Source organism: Panthera onca, chromosome B1 (genome assembly GCF_046562875.1).
Source record: "Panthera onca isolate mPanOnc1 chromosome B1, mPanOnc1 haplotype 2, whole genome shotgun sequence".
NCBI lineage: Eukaryota > Metazoa > Chordata > Mammalia > Carnivora > Felidae > Panthera > Panthera onca.
In genome coordinates, this window is record NC_138342.1 from 119,159,815 (window position 1) to 119,179,030 (window position 19,216).

The following is a 19,216-nucleotide window of genomic DNA, read 5'->3' on the forward strand; positions in this document are numbered from 1 at the left end:
AAAGCCTCTTTATAAACTACCAGAAAGGCCCCTGGCTCCCACACTTAGCTTTTGTCTGTATGTTAACTGTACTTGGTTTCTTCATACTCCCCTGGAGCCCACCAGTACAACTTAGTAGCAACCAGTAAATTCACCTGTCCTTGTAAGCCATGTTCCCCCACATATCTTTCAGATGTCTTAATCATCACACAGGCAAAAGCATTCTCCCTCACCAGAATGTTTTCCCAGGGGCAACCACACATGAAATCTTCAACAGTTAAGTTGCCACCTTGTGCCAGGGAGTATCTGTCTCCTATACACCACTCAGGATGAGGTCTTTCTGGTCAGCCAGGTTGTGGGCAGCCCAGTTCCAAAACCCACCTTAATACCAGCTTACTCAGAACACTCCTGGTGTCTCCTCTGTCTTGCAAGCAGCAGACACCCACACAGCATTAGATATACAAGATATTTATTGCAGTAAACACTCATAAAAAATAAAAGGGAAACAAGAATATGCAGAAGAGTCTAGACTCGATGCAGGCCTGACATCCATGAAAGAAGACACGGAAGGAAGAGTTGAGTTTGAAGAGTTATTGACCCCAGTGGGGTTCTAAGTAAGTCTTGGCCAAGTCAATGGGAAGGCCCTGAGTCAGAACTTCCCCTTAGATAATTCCACATTTAGGAGGAATGGGTTAGTAACCCGACAATTCTCTGTCATTGATTGGGAGCAATCCAGAAATCCAGTGGATCCAAAGGTGCAGGAGCTAGAAGCTGTCAGTCAGCTAGTCCCTTCACCCCAACAGCCCAGCAAGTTCTCTTCAAAGGAGAACTGAGTCATGGCTGCCATGATGGGTGAACAACCCCTCCTATGGGATTGATGGGGACAACTCCCAAGAGGAGAGCAAAGCACAGACAGCCTCTGGGCACTCTCTTCAGAAAGGAAGGAGAAACTAACCATGCAGCAGAAAAGTTAGGGTGAGGGTCCCTGGGAACTAGCTTCTAACTTAGCTTTCCCCTATTCAGTCATAATTTTCTAACCTTTTCATCAAGTTGGGAAGAAGTCAAAGAAGACCCTTTAGGATCACAAATACTTAAAAAAAAAAAAAGGCACTTATAACCAGAGTCTAAAACCCACACTGGCAGGTGTGGCTTCCATGGCTTCCAAAGCACCAAGCAATGCTGAGGGTGGCAGTCTCAGACATATACTGCAGATGTATCAGGCAAGGTCAACCCACTTGGAATGCCCATCTCACTCCAACTTTCAGCGATTCTCTCCATCTATAAACAGGAGAATAAGGCAGTGTCAACATCAAGGAAAGGTACTGAGGAGGAGGAAGTAACCTGCCAAGCAGTTCTTACTTTACCTGCCATGGAAACACCTGAAGCCAACATGAAACCTAAGTGATTCCTAAGGTATTATTGCTTCGGTGTGTACATAAGCAGAAAAGTTCCCTGCTCACGTGAATGCAGTTCTCCATCTAATTACCCAATTATCCAGCCCATTTCTAGGAAAGGATCTGGGCCCTGGAGAGTTCATCTGGGTACATATTAATTGGCTGACCAACTGGCTGGATTCTCCTGTTTAAAAACTTGGAGGAAATGAGTCCAAATTCTGACAGCAGGGAATTTTAGTGGCTGTGTTCTGTTTCTTGGGCTAATAGAAATTATATTAAGGGTCACCCTCATCTCTAGACCCACATCTGACCATTGGTTTGAAGTTCTAGTTTCAGGGAATTTCAAGGTTGGAAGGGACCATATGAAGCCATCGTACCCCAAACCCCATGACCGGAAATGTTGACAATGTACGGAAATGGTGATGCCATCCATATCAACCCTGGTATCACATTTGCTTCTTTTTCTGTTGATCTGGACACAGCTAGAGGCAGCTACTGACCTACGTTCTCGCTTTTACAATTATTTGTTGTCCAAGGTTTTCTGTGTCCAAATGTCTGGGCCCTATGACTTGAGAGCTTGTACACTGCGCATAAATGTGGTTATGATAATAAATTTGAAATCAAATTTCACACTAACTTCCCCTGGCCATCCCACACACTCCCATCTCCCCATGCAATCAGCCGGCATATGGCTTAGGAAATATCAGCCATATACCAGTAAAAACAAGGCACAGTTAGGAAGCATATCGCTGTCAAGAAACCATGCAATTAATATCAGAGTAAAAAATAATTGGATTATCTGTGCCATGGCTTTCTTCATTAATGCAGATAATTGGGAGATTTTAGTATTATATTTCCTTCCTTCTTGAAGAAAATGCTTATAATATAATGATGGGGATCCCTCCCCTTTAGGTTTCTCCTGGGTGGGAGTTCGTAGGAGCCTATGTCTGGTACCTTTGGCTGGCAGGTAAGGAATAAAGTACTAGAAAAAAGTAACCTTGGAGCCCTGGACCATGAAAAAAAAAATCGCTGAAGCCCTAACTATCACTGCACACCACCACCCCATGTGAACATGACATCTGCCACACACTCTCACACTGGGGTTGAAGCCACACAGACGCATGCTCTCCAGAAGGAGTCAGTGGTCAGAGTCGGGCTGGCCAAGTGGGATCTGGCAACAGAGTGACAGAATAAATCCAGGCAGGAAGGATCCTAAGGGCAAAGGCTGAGAGTCAGCAAGAACAGCAGGGAGAGAAAGTTATACCCAGGATGAGAAAAGACACTGCTCTGGCCTCCATGTTGCACTGCTTGCTGGCTGGGCTTGGCACAAAGTGTGGTCACAAGAGCACGTGCAGGAAAATCACCTAAGGAGTTTGCAAAGATGCAGATTCCTGGGTCTCTGCCACAGACCTGTTTAATCAGCATCTTTGGGATCCGAGCCCAGGAATATGTATTTTAACAGGTTCTTGGGTGAGTCTAATACAATGAAAATTCAGACTGCCTGCTCTGGGCACATTGTGTGAACTCTGGCAGGGGAGTTCCACCTGCCTAGGTGTGAATCAGTATCTGACTGTGGCACACTCATCTCAGGGCGTTTTTCACAGCCCCCACCGGCATGGATATTCACCAGGATCAAATCCAAAATGGGCTTAATGAGCACGTTCTTTTTAAGAAATGCTGTTTGGAAATCCCAAACCAGCAATGGGCAATCTCTTAGGGCAGAGAGGCTGAAAATAAGCAACAATTTATTTTCTCAGAACTGGTAAGTGTGGAGCGGCTGTCTTTTCTAGCTGGATGTGCTGTATTAGAACCATGCAAAACAAATACAGTTCCCCCAGGGCCCTGTGCATGATTTATTTCTAGATTTAATGAATGACCACGTGCCTGGGTTAGTGGAAAATAACCCGCAGACTGGCTCATCCTTGAAATGCAGTGGAAAAGCCTCTCTCACTGATGCCGCTGAAGGACGCTGACCCTTTTCCACATCCTAATCTCTCAGCAAAGCAGGTGACATGGCGGGCTGACAAGGTACTCAGGATGCCAGCTTTGCCTCTGAGAACACAGTTTCCCAACATCTTATGAAATGTCTATTGATCTGAGCATGTAGCTGATGTCGACACTGATTGTCTGAAGGGAGGCTACTCAATATCACAAGGTCATGATGAGGGGAAAAAAACAACTAATAATTCACTATCCTTGTACACAAAGGACTGGGCATTGTTTTCTCCCTTCTTAATAGTATCTTTCTGTGGTGCTGAGTGACTCTCCCTGTCACTGGCCTTGCTGTGGGATTTAGGTCTTACATTCACTTGTATTTACCTGTTTCTCCCCTGGCTTAACTTTTCAGATTCCTGTCACAGCGAACACCTGCTTTATATGCTCCGTCCCTGCTGCAGCCTCATCACACAAAAGGCTGATTTAACTCCTCAAGAGAAAGCCATTATTTCACAAGCCCTGGGACTTTTCTGAATCATATTTTCTACCTGTTAGGAACACCATGTCTATACTGAAATAGTATTTATCAATGCTTAATTGATTTAATAGGCCTTGTCTTGCAGATGTACGGTCGGGCTTAATGAATTCATTCATTTGTAAGGTTCTGTGAGATATGTAGAGGGAATGAGGTCTGGTGACTCTACATGAGCACGGATTGGTATCTGCTGCCCTGGCCCACACAGCACTAAGAGATGCATCACAGAAAGTGCCGCACCTTCCCGGGAAGGGCAGCTAGTGTGAGGAGAAGCAGGGCCGTTTGTAATAACACAGAGTTAGCTCTACCTTTATGGCTGTTCCTACCCAACATTACGAGGTAGGCAAAGTCCTCTTTCTTTTTTGCACATTATTTTGCCCCTTGGTTCATTCATTCTCTCCTGCCCTCCCACAGCCCTCATTTCTCTCTGTGCGTCCCTCACCCTGTTTCTCTCTCCACCTCTTATCTGGGAAACATTCCTCACTGGTACTCTGCCTTCAGAAAAATACAGGATAAACTGATTCACATTAAGGAATACGTGACCAAGGAAAAAGGTTAATATCTCTCAACAGCATGTGTATTTTAAGAGGAAAATGTTAAATTGAAGGGGGAGAAATACTGGGATGGTGGCAATTCACACACCAGCACAGAGGGGAGAGAATAAGACTTTCTTTTTTTCTGAAATCACAATACTAGTTACATCCTTTTGCCTCTTTAAGGTCTGTTTCTTGGATCACGTGTTTAACAGGTATCAGTTTCCTTCCACAGAATCAGGTGTGTCAGAAACCTAATTCTTTGTTTGTTTGTTTGTTTGTTTTTTTCGTTTGAAGCCTCCATTCCTCTGGGGTGGCAGAAATTTAATTTCAATTAATTTGGCTTCTCCCTTCCCACCCTTCCCTGGATTGCATCTACATTTTGGAGGCTTACATAGTGCCATGTACTGTAGGGGACATCTGGTCCTCAGGATCATTCACCATCCATGCTGGCCTCCCCCGAGGTGTCCACCTTGCCATCTGGTCTTCCGTTATTGGTTCACCAGGTGGCTGCTGACTCATCCCTTATTCCTGACCCTGAGACTCCTCCATATCCAGCTCTCTCTCAGCTACTTCCAGGACCTCTTGGGTATAAGGTGTTCACTGCTTTTGCCACAAAATTCTCAGCCTCAGAAATCTCCAAAAGGCTGTCCAGAATCTTTCCCCATTTTTTTTTTTTACCACTAACATAATCCTACCAGTGCCCCACACCATGCTGGGGCATGAGAACAACATTAATTTATGGGATCATGTTGCTTCCTGAGCTCTAGCTGGGAACCTGGAATGCAGGTCCCTTCTTTCTCTAGGATGAACAGACCAAGGTGGGAAAAGAGGGCTTCTGTCCTTCCCCCCCAGTCCCACCCCATGCTGAATTCTGGAAAAGGGACACAGAAATGTATCTCAGGGACCCACCAGCCTCTAAGTCCTTTGGGCTTTCTTCTACCTCCCTTCCTCCCCATAGCTAATCATGTATTCCTCTTTTCTCTAATTTCCATTATGTTATCCTTTTCTTGAGGCCAAAAATGCAAAATGACTGAAGACAGGGAAGTCCAAGGAATGCAAGAAAAAGGTGGACAGACTAATTTTATTCTAAAATATTCATTAAACTCTAAAATACTGTGCTAGCCATTGTGAGGTATATAAATGCCTTGTCTGCAAGGAATTTATACAGATAAATGTAATGCTAAATACCAACTCAGAAGTCACATGAATTTATGAGGATAAAAGAAGCCAGTTCATAATTGCCCCCACACTTTTCCTTTTTTTTTTTCTTTTCTCATTTTTCCCTTTCAAGGAATTAAAACTCTTCAGCTGTCAGTGGGAATTTCTTGGAGCTAGAAGCTAAATAGGATACAGGTTAGACTCCATATCAACAAATATTACTGTAGCTTCCATCTGTGATTAAACTAGAAATACCAAAGCTTTCTCATGAAATTTACTTACTCTGAGCGGTACTGGATACAAACGAATTCTAAGACCAAAGGATTTGAATACCGCTCTTAAAATTACAACGTCTTTTGCCTTTTTTGTTTTTTTTAATGAAAATGTTGTATTTTTTTTTTTAAGTAGGCTTCACACCCAGCACGGAGCCCAATGCAGGGCTTGAAACCATGCCCGTGAGATCAAGACCTGAGCTAAAATCAAGAGTTGGATGCTCAACCAACTGGGCCACCCAGGTGCCCCTGTTTGCCTTTTTAAAGATATATTAGTTTGGAGACTTTATTTCTGATATAAAAAATTGAGAGCAGCAGCCACAGAATTTTAAGATTGGTGAGGAAGGAGATGGTCATATCAGTCAGGGTAAGGAAGGCCAGCTGCTGTAACAACAACCTCAAGGTCTTCAGGCCTTAACACATTGAAGGTGATTTTTCACTCCACAGTCTATTGTTCCCCCCAGTCATGTGGGGACCTATTTTCTATCTTTAATGCATGGTTCCCAAGCTCCCCCTGGGTGACCCTGAGCCTACTAATGGGGATGAGAGGGCATGCAGGATTATGCAGGAGGTCTTATGGGCCTGCCTTGGAGGTACTACACATTACTTCCTCTCATTTTTCACTGGCCAGAACTCATCACATGAATTAGGCACCATTTAATCGAAGAGGGCGGGGAAATGTCATCTAGCTGTGGGTCTAGGAGAAAAAGGCAACAGGTTTGGTGAGCATAGCTTCTCTGCCATATTTGTGAGCAAAACTCTCTGACTGCATAATGCTCCCAGTGACTAAAGCTTCATTAGCAAAGAACCAGAATTGTTTCATAGAGAGAGAGAGCTGGAGGATCAGAGAGGCCTGATAGTTCTACCTGACCTCCCTCCCTCCCTTCTTCCTGCTCCAGCTTCCTCATCTCTCCTTGGGAGAGTGGGGAGGCAAGCTAAAGCCTGCATCTGCACACTCGCTGGCACTGTACAGATTTCTTTAGAAAGCAGAGGCAAAAGCAGTCAGAACCGGGCTTCTCTTCCAGGTGCTTGGCAGCACCTGGCCCCGCCTCGGAAAGCACAGCACATGAATAAGCAGCACTAATCAATGTCAGCCTCATCATTCGATGTTGGCAGAGGCTCAGAATGGCACTGGAGAGAAGGCCTGGTAGTCATGCTGGGCATTTGGGGTGAGGAAGGAACTAAGGCCTACCGAGCCTGTAGGTGGAGGACTATCTGTGCCGGGAAGGTTCTGATGGAAGATATTTTGGTCTCTCTTGTGCTATTCAAGCCAAGCCCAGGCCCTGTAAAGCACTCACTTTGTTGACCGAAAAGGAATCGTTCTAAGGCAAAAAATGCCAACAGTGCTAGTGGGAATTCTGCTTTTGCCCTTTAGTGTCTAAGTGGTTTTAAGGAAATGGATTAACTTGGTGTTTTCAAATGAGATACTCTTCACTTCTGTCCTCAAACACACCGTATCTAGGTGCAAGGCAGCCTTCTTCTGGAATAAGCCACCACCTGAAGACAGAGAGCTGGCACCTCTCTAATGGCAGTGACATTTTTATCAATGGATCAAGCCTGAGGAGCTGGTTGGTTTGGGCAGCCATCTTCTTACATTACACACACCTGAAAAAACTGGGGCCTGAGGAAAGGACATTTGTGTGATGAGCCAGGCTTACAAAAAAAAGTAAGGGTTCTTAGGTTTTGATCCAGGGAGAAGGGCAGCCGTCACCCAACAGTGGAACTGGAGATGGAGAATGATGGAAAACTAACAGAGGCTTTCCAGATGGGAGCACAGGTGAAGTCGCAGGTGAGGAGGATTAATGCATCTGATGAGGAATGCACAGTGTACAGAACTCTGTTGTTCTTTCCTTTTTACTTCTAGTAAGTTCTAAAAGAGTAAGGTATTAAAATTTCCTTCCTAGGGCCTTTCAGCTAAAAAGTAATCCATCTTCCATTCATCTCTGCAGAGTCAGCAGGGGTGGAGTATGTGAGATTTTAAAGTATCTTCTCTCTGACACTTCTATAGTGATAGGCTTCAAAAATATTCAATCCAACCAACTCTTCACTGCTACTTACGATCTCATAACCTTTTTATTTACTAGAGCAGGTCAAGCTTATAACCATAGCTTTCCTCAGAGATGGCAGTTGTGCTGGATGTTGGCTCCAGAGAGATTCATGTTGAGTGCCTCCTAGAACTCTGTCCCCAACACTGTTTCCTGCTGGAGTGAGGTCAGAAGCCTAAGAATTTTCTTCTGGTAAGATTTTTGCCCTATCCTGCCTAGCTTTGAAAATCAGATGAGAGCCCGGGCCTCAGTTGTTAAGTTACAAACAGTTACAGTTGATAATATAAGTACATATTTTCTCATACATGGTCAACCTGCCATGGAATTGCATGATCACTTTTTTTTCCAGAGGATTTATGTTTCCAAAAAGCAGCATAATTGCAAAAAGAAGTACACAAAATATGCTTTTGATTTCTCAAGCAATGGTTTGGATTGGCTGGGTTTTTTCAGATTATAAAACCCTGAGACAAGGTCACTGCACATCCTGACCATAGGAGGTCAAGGGAGACTTTGTCATTTCTTTCTTTCCTTTTTTTTTCTTCATTTTTTTCATGCCCTCATCAATGATTTATTGTTGAACACTACCATGGACCAGGAAATAAATTATACAGGAAAGAAGAATCTTGTTGCTGAAAGGTATTGAGGAAATGCAGTGCTTTGAAATTCTTTTCTTTAAATAATTAGAGGAATTGAAGGAAAAATCAGGAATTATAAAATTGATTTTTGGCATGGGCACTGAACCAAAATAAGACTGTGTACAGTTAGTTGACTTTCCAAATGTTTTCATTTTCCCATTCATATGTAAAATCCTTAGGTAAAAATGCACTAAAAATAAGCCAGATACTATTTCTAGTCCTGAAGTCATCCTGAACAGTATCTCCAGAATGGATATCATCCTCAATGAAAATCAGGTGATTTGCTAAGATTAGAAGGGGAAGTAAATCAGCTAAGTAATGCTTATGTCATTCACAAGAAACCGAAATGAACATCAAGAGACATTATGAAGGTAGGTGTTCCTATCCACGTAGTGTTGGAAGCCAATAATGAAAGTAGATTGTAGATGCAGTTACCCAGTTGAATATTTAAATATGTCCTTATTTGACTGTGCAATCACAGCCAAATATATTCAAGGGTGGTTTCCTTTATAAGAAAAAAAAAGACTAAATGAAATGCTCAAAGATGACATTAGCTCAATTTTATGTTTGAAAACTTAATTGCACCCAAGTGAGAAAATACAAAATTAAAGTTCTCACTGCAACAATTGAGCCTTACGGTGCCTAGTAACAAGGAGAGATTTTTCCACACATGTTGGGACTCCATGTGATGTGTGTACTGAAACGTAGACTGGGAAAACGCCCACAAACCCATTACTGCCCCTTTCTAGAGCCTGAAGGAAAGCCTTCCTTTGAGATTATATAGTGATTTTATCTCGAGAGTGACACCTAGGATTTGTACCAGGGACTGTACCAATTGAAGCAGGTGAAGAAAGAAATTACCATTTATTAAACGTCCTCCTACTGAATAGGAACTTGTATGAATTTTATGGAAAAATAATTTTGTCTTTCTATATCCTCTATGCAGTGCCTACCAAGACAATCCTATCAATTCAAAAAGATGAGATAGCCTATGTGAGTGTGTGGAGGTGAAACCTCAGGCCCTGTGCTCTTGCCATCAACCTTGCTTCATTATTGTAGCACATGAAGCCACAGACTGTAGTGACCCCTGACCCTTTCCAGTGCTTCTAGTTTAAAGGATCTGTTTCTTTCCTTTGGAGACTTCTAGCATCTTAGAAATGCCTAGTGTAGCTTCTTCACACCCATACCAGCCCAGAAGAGCCCAGGTTCCTCTCTCTTTTCTACAGGATTATCTCCTGAATTCCTCGGTTCAGCTGGAGCTGTGGGAACAATACTGGGAACCTTGACTGTCTTTGTGAAATACCTACTAGAATTCAGGAAAGGGGAAGTGAGTGCTGCCTAGTGAAATAGGGTCTGGAGATCTTTTGCCTAGAATTCCCCTGATGTGACTTAATTCCTTCCCACTGTTGTACACTTTAGGGGTAGAGGCAATAAAGAAAGCAAACATTGCCTGTGTCAGAACCATCACCTGCTTGTAAGATCTGTTCTTCAATCATTTATTAAACAAACTGGAATTGTAAGTCTACCATGGTGCTAGTCTTCTTAGGACATTTAAAAGATGATTAAGACATTGCTTGTACCCTAAAGGGACTCACACTGTAGGTTGAGAGATGATGCATGTACAAACAAATACCCATAATACCAGCTAGAATGTGATGAGTGATGTGGGAGTGCCAGGAGGGTTCAGATTTGAGAGGAGGCTTCAAGGATGGAGTGACAGTTGAGCCGGGCCTTGCAAGGGAAGAGTATGGTGCCCTGGCATGGTGAGCCACAAGATGCTGGTGCCATAGATAGGACATCAGTAGATAAAGAGGAAAGGCAGGGATTTTTGGGGTGGTGGTGGCAGATGCGTGCTACAGGCTGAGGCAGCAGGTAGGAGGTAGGGGAGAGATAAGGAGATAATACCACTTTCTGGACATGTTGAGTTTGAAATTGCAGTTGGAGATGCCAGGGGAGCTTTCCAACAGGCAAAAAAAGAACAGTCCTGGGAAAGTTTAAACTTGGGATCATGTCTGCACAAAGAGGCCTGTTGAGATATTGGATGTTGCTTAGGAACTAGGGCTAAAAAAGCCTTATAGTGAAGCAATTAACACTAAGCAACAGATAGTAATGTGTTCGTTACTTGCAGGCAGGCCATAAACCACAACACTGGGAGAAATTTAGCTTTTGAGAAATATGGGAGACTCTTCCCTAGATTAGAGCAATAAGGCTTGTCTCTGTTAAGTGGATACTGGTGGGGGCATTTTGGTACAGTGATCCCCATGATGAAAAGCTGATCTGTCCCTTTAAATTAAAAAAAAAAAAAACAGAATGCTACCCTTTTCTCCTCATCTAGAACTGTTTTGAAGTGGATGTCATGAGCACCCTTTTCTCTTCTTGCTATCTGGTGGACCCCGTCTTCTCAGAATGATGTAGATGCGTGTTTGAGCCCTTCTGTGATTTGTCTGCTGCTGTACTATTATAAGCATTATTGATCACACAATCCATTAGGGCACCATTCACCATAAATAATTTATCCTTCAGGCATGAGCTCGTCTCTGCCACAGATGCCATCAGCAAGAATCCCCTTCAGGAGGTTCAGGGTGGGGGGAAAACAACTGCATTGCAAATGTAGTTTAAACACGCAAGGCCCAGGGAGAAATACAAATAATGACTGAGCAAACCTCATGCCTGAAGACTGGATTCTACTGGGGATGGTCTGTCAAAGACAGAACAGATCTGAAGTTTTTCAGACCAGTGCTGTTCCCACAAAAAAGCATGCTGTCCTGACAAATAGATATAAGCCTATCTTCCTAGCTGAGGGAATTTGTTTAGGCAGCGTATCAATATTTGTTGAACACACTAGAGCAATTCTAAATGCTATAATTGCCGGGGACTGGTGGGGCTGAGGGAGGGGTAGGAACAGGCAGCAGAAGAAATAGTAGACAAGGTCCACATGGTAGCTATCTGGACCTTAAAATTCTACTGGTCAAGGCGTGCCTGAGTGGCTCAGTCAGTTAAGTGTTCGACTATTGATCTCAGCTCAGGTCGTGATCTTAAGATTTGCGAGATCGAGCCCCGCATTGCGCTCTGTGCTGGTAGCACGGGCCTGCCTTCTCTCTCTCTCTCTCTCTCTCTCTCTCTCTCTCCCTCTTTCCCTCTCTCTCTCTCTCCCTCTGCCCCTTCCCCTCTTGTGCACACACAGACACACAGACACACACACACACAAACTCTCTCTCTCTCTCTTTCAAAAATAAATAAACATTTAAAAAAAGTTTTTTAAATTCTACTGGTCAAATAGGAAAGCATGTACAATTAAAACTACAAGATTTCTGACAAAAAGAAACAAAAGAGTACAAGAGCATTCAAGTTCAGAGTGCATCTATAACTTGTTGAAGGACACATAACAGAACAGGGTGATCAAACCTCAGGCTTTAAGCAGGGTTGCAAAGGAGGGAGAGCCATGTAGACAGAGAGGCGAGGAAGAGAGAGGATGAATGTACAAAAGTGTGCACTTGGGAGCTCACGAATCACGGGTGCCAGCGAACACATTTCAGCTGGGGCAGAGATTCCATACATGGTGTCAAACCTGAGAGCACTTGACAGTACTAAGTGAAGGTGGTGGAAGGGGGCTGCTAGGCTGTGGCTTTCCCACACAGCACTAGAGTCAGAAGGGTCTTTGGAAGGGTAGACAAGACCTATGGAAATTTCTTCACCTTTTCTCCCCTTTGAGCCCTTCTTTTTTGAGCTCCCCAGGACTTCCCTGCTACTGTAGGTCTTGTAGACAAAAATAACCATTAAGCTTACTTATAATATTTATATACTGACCCTCTGAATAACTCAGAGTTGAGACAAGAAAACAGAGCCTATGTCAGGTAGTTCACTAAAGGGAATTAATAGGGGAACTAGCTATAAACAGGTTGGAAGACGTGAAAAGCCAACAGGAGATGGCGAGGCAGTGATTAGTAACAGCTAGAGCTGGAGGTGCCAAGGGAGGAGAGCCTGGACTACCTGGAGGATATGGAGCCATGTTCAAGCTGCCTCGTAGGAGCTGGGACCACAGAAGAAACACGGACACCATGAGAGACACCACCCGAGGCTGAGAGCAGGGTGGAAATAGCAGAACTTCTCCCCTTCCTCTGCCCTCTGCCTTCCTGCCAAAGCCTCCCCCTGGCCTAACCTAACTGGAAGCCAGTTGGTAAGGAAATCTAAGAAATACAGTGTGTATATTTGTAGATATCAGTAGTGGAAGGATAGGGAATGATAGGTATTCTCTTGATGATCAGTACAGTAGTTGCTTTCTCAAAGGAAAGCAATGCCTGTCACTTGCAAGTGGATTTAAACTGGCAGAATTAAGCATCAGGTGAGGCAATATTTAAGGGCACGATCTTCTTAGTGACTCTGCAATTAACACTACCAAGTCTACTGCCTGTCCTATAGTAGAATAGCTGAAATCAGAATCATAGCTTAGTTGGGGAGTGGCTGAGGTCTCTCTCGAGAAGTCTGAGATTCTGTCCACCATGACTGCCCTAAGGTTGGCTCTGGAGAAGAATCAGCCAACACCTGTTTGGCCCAATGCAGGGTCAGTGAACAGTGAGCAGAACTGATGATCAAAGTGTGTGGTTTCTGCTACTCTCACTCAATTCCAGAGGCAAAGTCTTACTGCCTAGAACCCTCCAGTCTCTCGTTCCTTACAAAAGTACTCTGTTGCTATTTATGGGCCTCTATTGTTCCTCAGAGACTTCACACACCTCCGAGGAGCATTCTTGACTTGTCTGAGTCTCTTAGGTCTGATTTGAGTAACAGATTAAACCATATACAAGTTTTACCAAGGGAGCTCACACCAATTCGTTCCAAGGCCCAATGGACACTCTTAGACACACTGGGTTTCCCACAGAAGTCCTGTCCCCAAGGTGATGCTACCCAGTAACCTTTAGGGGTCATATGCCTTTACATTAAGTAGTTTGAAATTTCAAATGATGGTCAAGACTATGGGTGATAGTAAGAAGACATGGAGACCCTGTCTTGTTTTATCCCAAGAAGTTAACGTTGATGTATACCACATTGATTTAATATTGTTCACTTAATATGGATTGATCAACCACAGGGCAGATGGCCTCATAGAGACATGATCCCTGCCCTTATGCCGATTTAGTCAGGGCCAGGAAGAGGCAGTCAGATACTTGCTGGTGACAGCTCACGACTGTATAGGCAGAACACTGATTTTCAAGAGTGGAATGTGATCACTGCATTGTTCATCTGCTTGGTACTACTGCTGCAATTCGCTGATTCTTAAACAGAGCTCGACAAAATAGGCTTATTGTTAAGCCAGGCTGCTAATTGTGCTGGTAATTAAAAATTGGCTGTACTGAGTCTGGCCCATGTTCCCCACCTCAAAACCTTCCAAATCGGTGTTTGCCTTTCACGATGAGCAAAACACCTGGTCTGTTTCCCCCACTCATTTTCGAAAACTTGCAAATGCCACTTAGCTGATGCTTTCCCAGAGCCTGGAAGGACTTCTGGTATTTCATTCAGAAAGATGGCATGTGCACCGCAGTCAGCAGGGCTATATATAGCCAGGGCCGACCAAGGGGCGACTGCTGAGAGTGCTCCAGGAGCCGAGAGCACGGCTGCACTCGCGGCCTCATCTCATCCTCCTGCCAGGCTTCTTTGGTGACGCCACACTCCATTCAGTTTCTGGCTCCGGGAGCCTGAGTGTCAATTACTGGAGGCTGAGGGCCACGTGGCAGTCCACAGCTTGCAGGCTTGCTTGTGCGTGCATGTTCATGCATGCACTTCCCCTCAGAGTTGATGAGTCATCCTCCTATATTTATCCAGTTGCTGTTTCAGTGGCTCTGAGCAGCATCTGTAAAAAAAACAAAGCTGCCTCTCCTGCTATGCAAGCTGTTTGAGCTCCAGAGACAGGCTCTACTGTCTCAATCTGTGTGTGTGTGCAAGCAGGGGTTGTGATTCCCAGAGTGCCTGGGTCACTGAGGAAACACCGTCTGCCTCCTCCAGCCAGCTGAGAACTTACAATACAGGAGCATGCAGCTTTTGTGCTCTAGCCATGGTCCTGCTGTCCTTGCTCACTCCCAGCTAGGTCTGATTGGGAGAGGTACGATGTGAGCAGAATGAACATCTGGGTGGGAAAGGGGAGTTTGTCAGGCCTCTGGGGCAGGAAAAATTGGCACCAATAGCTGCAGTAAGGAATGAGGACCTGGAAAGTTATCATGAAATGTTTGAGCTGAAAGGGATCATTGATATCATCTACCTAAGACTGTTGTCTCATAGGTAGGGAAACTGAGGCCAAGCAGGTGAACAGTCATCCAGGATCAGCGCTGACCCCGAAGCCCAGCACTTCTGAATCCCAGGGCAGTGACTTTCTATGACCCTGTACCCAGCAGCTGGAACCCCACCTCACCTGTAGGCCATTCTCCAGCAAACATCCTTCAAAACAGAAAGTCTAAAGACGATGTGCTAAAGACCATTCACAAGTCTTGGCCAGGGAAGCCTACTGATAGGTGACAGGAAGTATGTTGGTGAAGAGTGACTAGAAAGGTTGTTGTACACCAGATCTCTGGCTTCTGCCAAGGGCCATCTGCTAACATATCCCTGTCACCACTCTGTGTCTTAGCCATTGTCACATCCTGCTGTGCAGTCGGACCCCTCCTCAGCACATTCTTTCACAATTACCACTTTATGCTTTGTGGACAATCTCAGCACTAGCACCCACAGGATGACTCAGTCTAGAAATATCCAAATAGGAAGATCCAAATAAATCTGGGCTTCTTTGCCATTCCTTAAATCCTCTTCCCTTATAATAACTTATCCAGGAGAAAAATAAATCCTATTCCCAAATCTTGCAGAGTGACAAAGATCTTTATGATGGCTTTCTGTGATGTAGGTTAAGAGAGAGTTACTCAGAAGTGCCTATTGAAAACTTGCTGCAAATCCTCTCCTCCATTCCGTTCTCCCCCAAATACCACAGCTCATAGAAGCTACTCAAATTTCACTCTTCCTCTCTTGCAAAATCTCCAGCCCAGGCTGCCTCTCCCATCAGCTCCCTCCTTCCCTCTCTCTTGCTATCCTTCTTGGGTCCTGGATATTTTCTTTGCTCCCTGAGGTAGTTCTATGCCTTTTCCTATGCAGATCAAGTTACTTCTTTTCACGTTCTCCCAAAGATCCTTTCTACCCATTTACCTGACCAGTACACCAAAGGCACGTGAACTGAGCTACTAAGACAACAATTGTCCTTACAATGTGGGGAGAGGAATGGTTGTAAATATTTATATGTACATCTTTGCCACATGAAAAATCAAGTCAAACTGATGTGCAACTAGTTGTACTTGGTTAGGTTCCTCCACTTATTCAATTCCTAAAGTACTGGAAGTAATACAGTAGAAGGCTCCCTCAATCTCACACATTCTTATTTAAAATAGTCTGCTGCCTGACAGAAATGATTTTAGGATGCCATGGTGGGTGCATTCCCAGCCACCTACCTGCTGCCAGCTGGATTCATATCTCCTATTTCATGAGGTTATGGTCAAACCTTAAATCAATCTCAAAGAACAATAAACCCTTCAGGAACCTTCACTCTATGTGCAATAGATTAGTGTCCCTGTTTTATCAGAGTAGGAACTCACTGTAAAAGCAGCATCCAGCATGGTCAGAGTATTCAACACAATTTCTGGCATTTGAGGGAATCTTCCTTTCCCTCCTATGGGTCTGGCCTTGGACCACTTTTGAAAAGTGTTGGGAAGTGGCTGCAGCCCCTCTCTCACCCTGTTTACCTCCCCTGAGGGCTAAGTAGTCTTATCTGCTTGGGAGGTCAGAAGGACTGAGCAAGAAACTCAGCCCTTTCTTCCTTTTTCTTTTTGATCTCCTCTGTTCAGAGGATGGGTGTGTTCTGCTTACTTCCTGCCTCATGGGTGGTCATCAGGAAGGGGTCAGAATTCACCCACTGCCAGGGTCAGCTCTAAAGACCTAGATCTCACTTTGTTCCAGTGCAGGGACATGATAGATGCACCCATTTTGCTCTGCATGTATGTACTGCAGAGCCAGCCCTCTCCGGCTGAGATGTACCAAGTTTCAGACTTGAGAAAAAGCACTGGAGAGTCTGTGACCCCAGGGAAGCTCTACTCTTCAATCCAGCTTTATCATCAATAAAACATATTCTTAAAATCTTCATTTGTCTGATTTCTGCAATTGTTTCTCAGCAGCACTTGTGAAACCATACTATCTGCTTTCAATTCAATTAAACTAATATTCAACTACCTATTTGGCACATACCCCTAGAGGTGGAGAACATTAGCTCATTCCTTTGTAATGAGATCATCTAGATCATGCAATTAACATTTTCCAACCATTCACCATGAGTGAGTCTAAAGCCAAGTAAAATGGTAGGGCCATCCTAGGTAAATTCCTAGGATTAAATCAAGGGTAAGGATGAAGACCTTAAACTCCATGATGCAACTTACAGTGGATTTTTATATCAATGTCAGAAGCCTGTGGAACTCCCCCCTCTTCCCTGTGAGCCTGGGCATGTGTTAGTAGCAGCACAGTGCTGTGGTTGGGCAGGTGACTCAGGGCCAGCGCTTGAGTTCATCCTTTCTCCACCTCAACCATAAGACTGTGGCTGGTAACATAAACTCTTTTTTTTTTCCTAAAAAAGATTCTTTATCTGGGAAAGTGGGACAATATCTCTTATAATTTGGGAGTGAGAGAATTGTGTGATGATCTTAGAACGATTTCTGGCAGGTAGTAAGCCTTCAATAAATGTTAGTGATTATTACTAGTGGTAGCAAAATATTTTTCTGTCACAAAAAATATCCCATCAGGATGCATCTTTAGAATGTGTCAATGAAAAAAAAAGGGCTTTGATTTTAAAATAATTGTTTTGTAAATATTTTGGGATGAATATTTAAGTGAGAATCAGCTATATTGCTTTCTAACAAATATGAATTGGAATTTACTTGTTAAAAAACAGAAATACCACTTTTATCACTTTCCCCATCCACACCATCTCAAGGAACATTTCTTAGCTGCTTTTACCCAGAGATGTGTCAGACCTCAAATGCAGTGACAACTGCCTCCTGAAAGTCTTGACATGGGCTCCTGAGTGGGGGCATTTCTAATCTTGAAATGAGCTATGTGGTTCAAAGCTCCATGCTTTCCAACAAGTAGATGATTGATAAGACTTTCTCGTTCACTGATCAAGCTTGGTAAAAAGGAAAAACAGAAACTAAAAATACCATTTACGTGTGAACCAGGGGCACTGAAAGGAAAAGTAGACCCAGATTTACATATGTGATTACATAAGTAGATATTTAACTGGTAGTTTGGAGCAGTTATCCTTAAATCTAGGGATTTTTGTTATTTCATCTCATAAATTTGTAGTTATTACCACCACAGAGCTGAATGCTTTTTGCTGATTTTTTTTAATTCAAGATACTTGTCATTGTACCACCTAGAAATTTTGCCACCTATAGAGCTAACAAGAAATTCATTTGCATGTTATATCAGCCTATCTGAATTCTCTGTAAAACTGAGATGACATCGAACATTAACTAAGTAAAGGTGACATAATAAATGCTGGTCATTTAGAGTCTATCCTTCCCCTCTAGCAGGGATGCCCAGAGGAGAGGCTCCTCAGAAAACCTCTTGCTGAGTGAGTTCTCCATCTTTTCATGGCAGGAGATACTCATGTCTTTCAACTCATTTTGGTTGTTGTTCATTTATTTATTTTGACAGAAAGGGAGAGAGAGAGAGGGAGCTTGGTAGGGTAGGGGAGTGTGGGGGAGGGGCAGAGAGAGAGAGTCTCCAGCAGGCTCCACGCTGACAGCATGCAGGGCTTGAACTCACGAACCTGAGCCAAAACGAAGAGTCGGACACTTAACTGACCGAGCCACCCAGGCTTGCATTTCTACTTGAACAAATAAACTGACACTAACCTGAAGTTTATCCTGCAAGCAAAAAGCTATCAAACTGGAAATGTGGATTTTAAACTTAGCATATGAGCTACTGTGGAGAGTAATAAGAACAGGAAATTGATCTCTTCTATTGCAAATCTTTCATCTGTACCTAAGAGATGGAAGTCTCAGATTCAAGTGCCTAAGCTAATATCCTGGGGGAGGTGACCATTAAATTTAAGACTGTCTTACTAATTTATAAAGTAAAGCCAAGGAAAAAGTAGTAAGTCATCATTTCATGAAAGCCTTGGGTCCCACTCTTTATGTTTTTTGGGGATTTTAGTGCTTCCCCTGAGTGAGAACTCAACCTCATAATAGGAGCCCTGTACATCACAGGGTAACTAAACATCCCAGACCGATTCTCTCCTGTGTATGAACCTCAAGGAGATGGGGAAGAGAGAATGGCAAATGTGGAAGTTGACAGGGAAGCTGGCAAGCCATTCCATGGAGATGCTAGTGTCAGGAGCAATCAGAGGTTGGTCTCAGAGGGCAATGGGATGACCAGGGCCAGAGGGGCCACTGGGACCTGAGATTCTGTATAGCCATGAATGTCCCTCCAGTTTTCCAGGAGGCATGGCTGTGTGGCTGCTAAGATGGTTCCTTGCCATTTTTTACTCTCCTATCTATCCTTACAATAACTCACTACTACCAAATAAGTCTGAGTCCCTTGAATCCAAGAGAATCAAACACTGGATCATTCTTTCTTATCAAGAATCTGAGGGTTAGTTGGCAATTCAGTGCCTTCATAGTAGGTTGGGGCTCCTCTGTAAAGAACCTCGT

The 19,216-nt window shown here is 43.8% G+C and overlaps 1 long non-coding RNA gene across 1 annotated transcript in view; it reads right to left on the reverse strand.

Annotated features, from left to right (window-relative positions):
• Positions 1–431: 431 nt before the first annotated feature.
• LOC132692078 (uncharacterized) overlaps positions 432–19,216 on the reverse strand; it is a 76,977-nt gene continuing 58,192 nt past the window's right edge. Inside the window, exon 3 of the long non-coding RNA XR_009616161.3 lies at positions 432–1,257. This is a non-coding gene — a long non-coding RNA (uncharacterized LOC132692078). The remainder of the gene's footprint in view (positions 1,258–19,216) is intronic.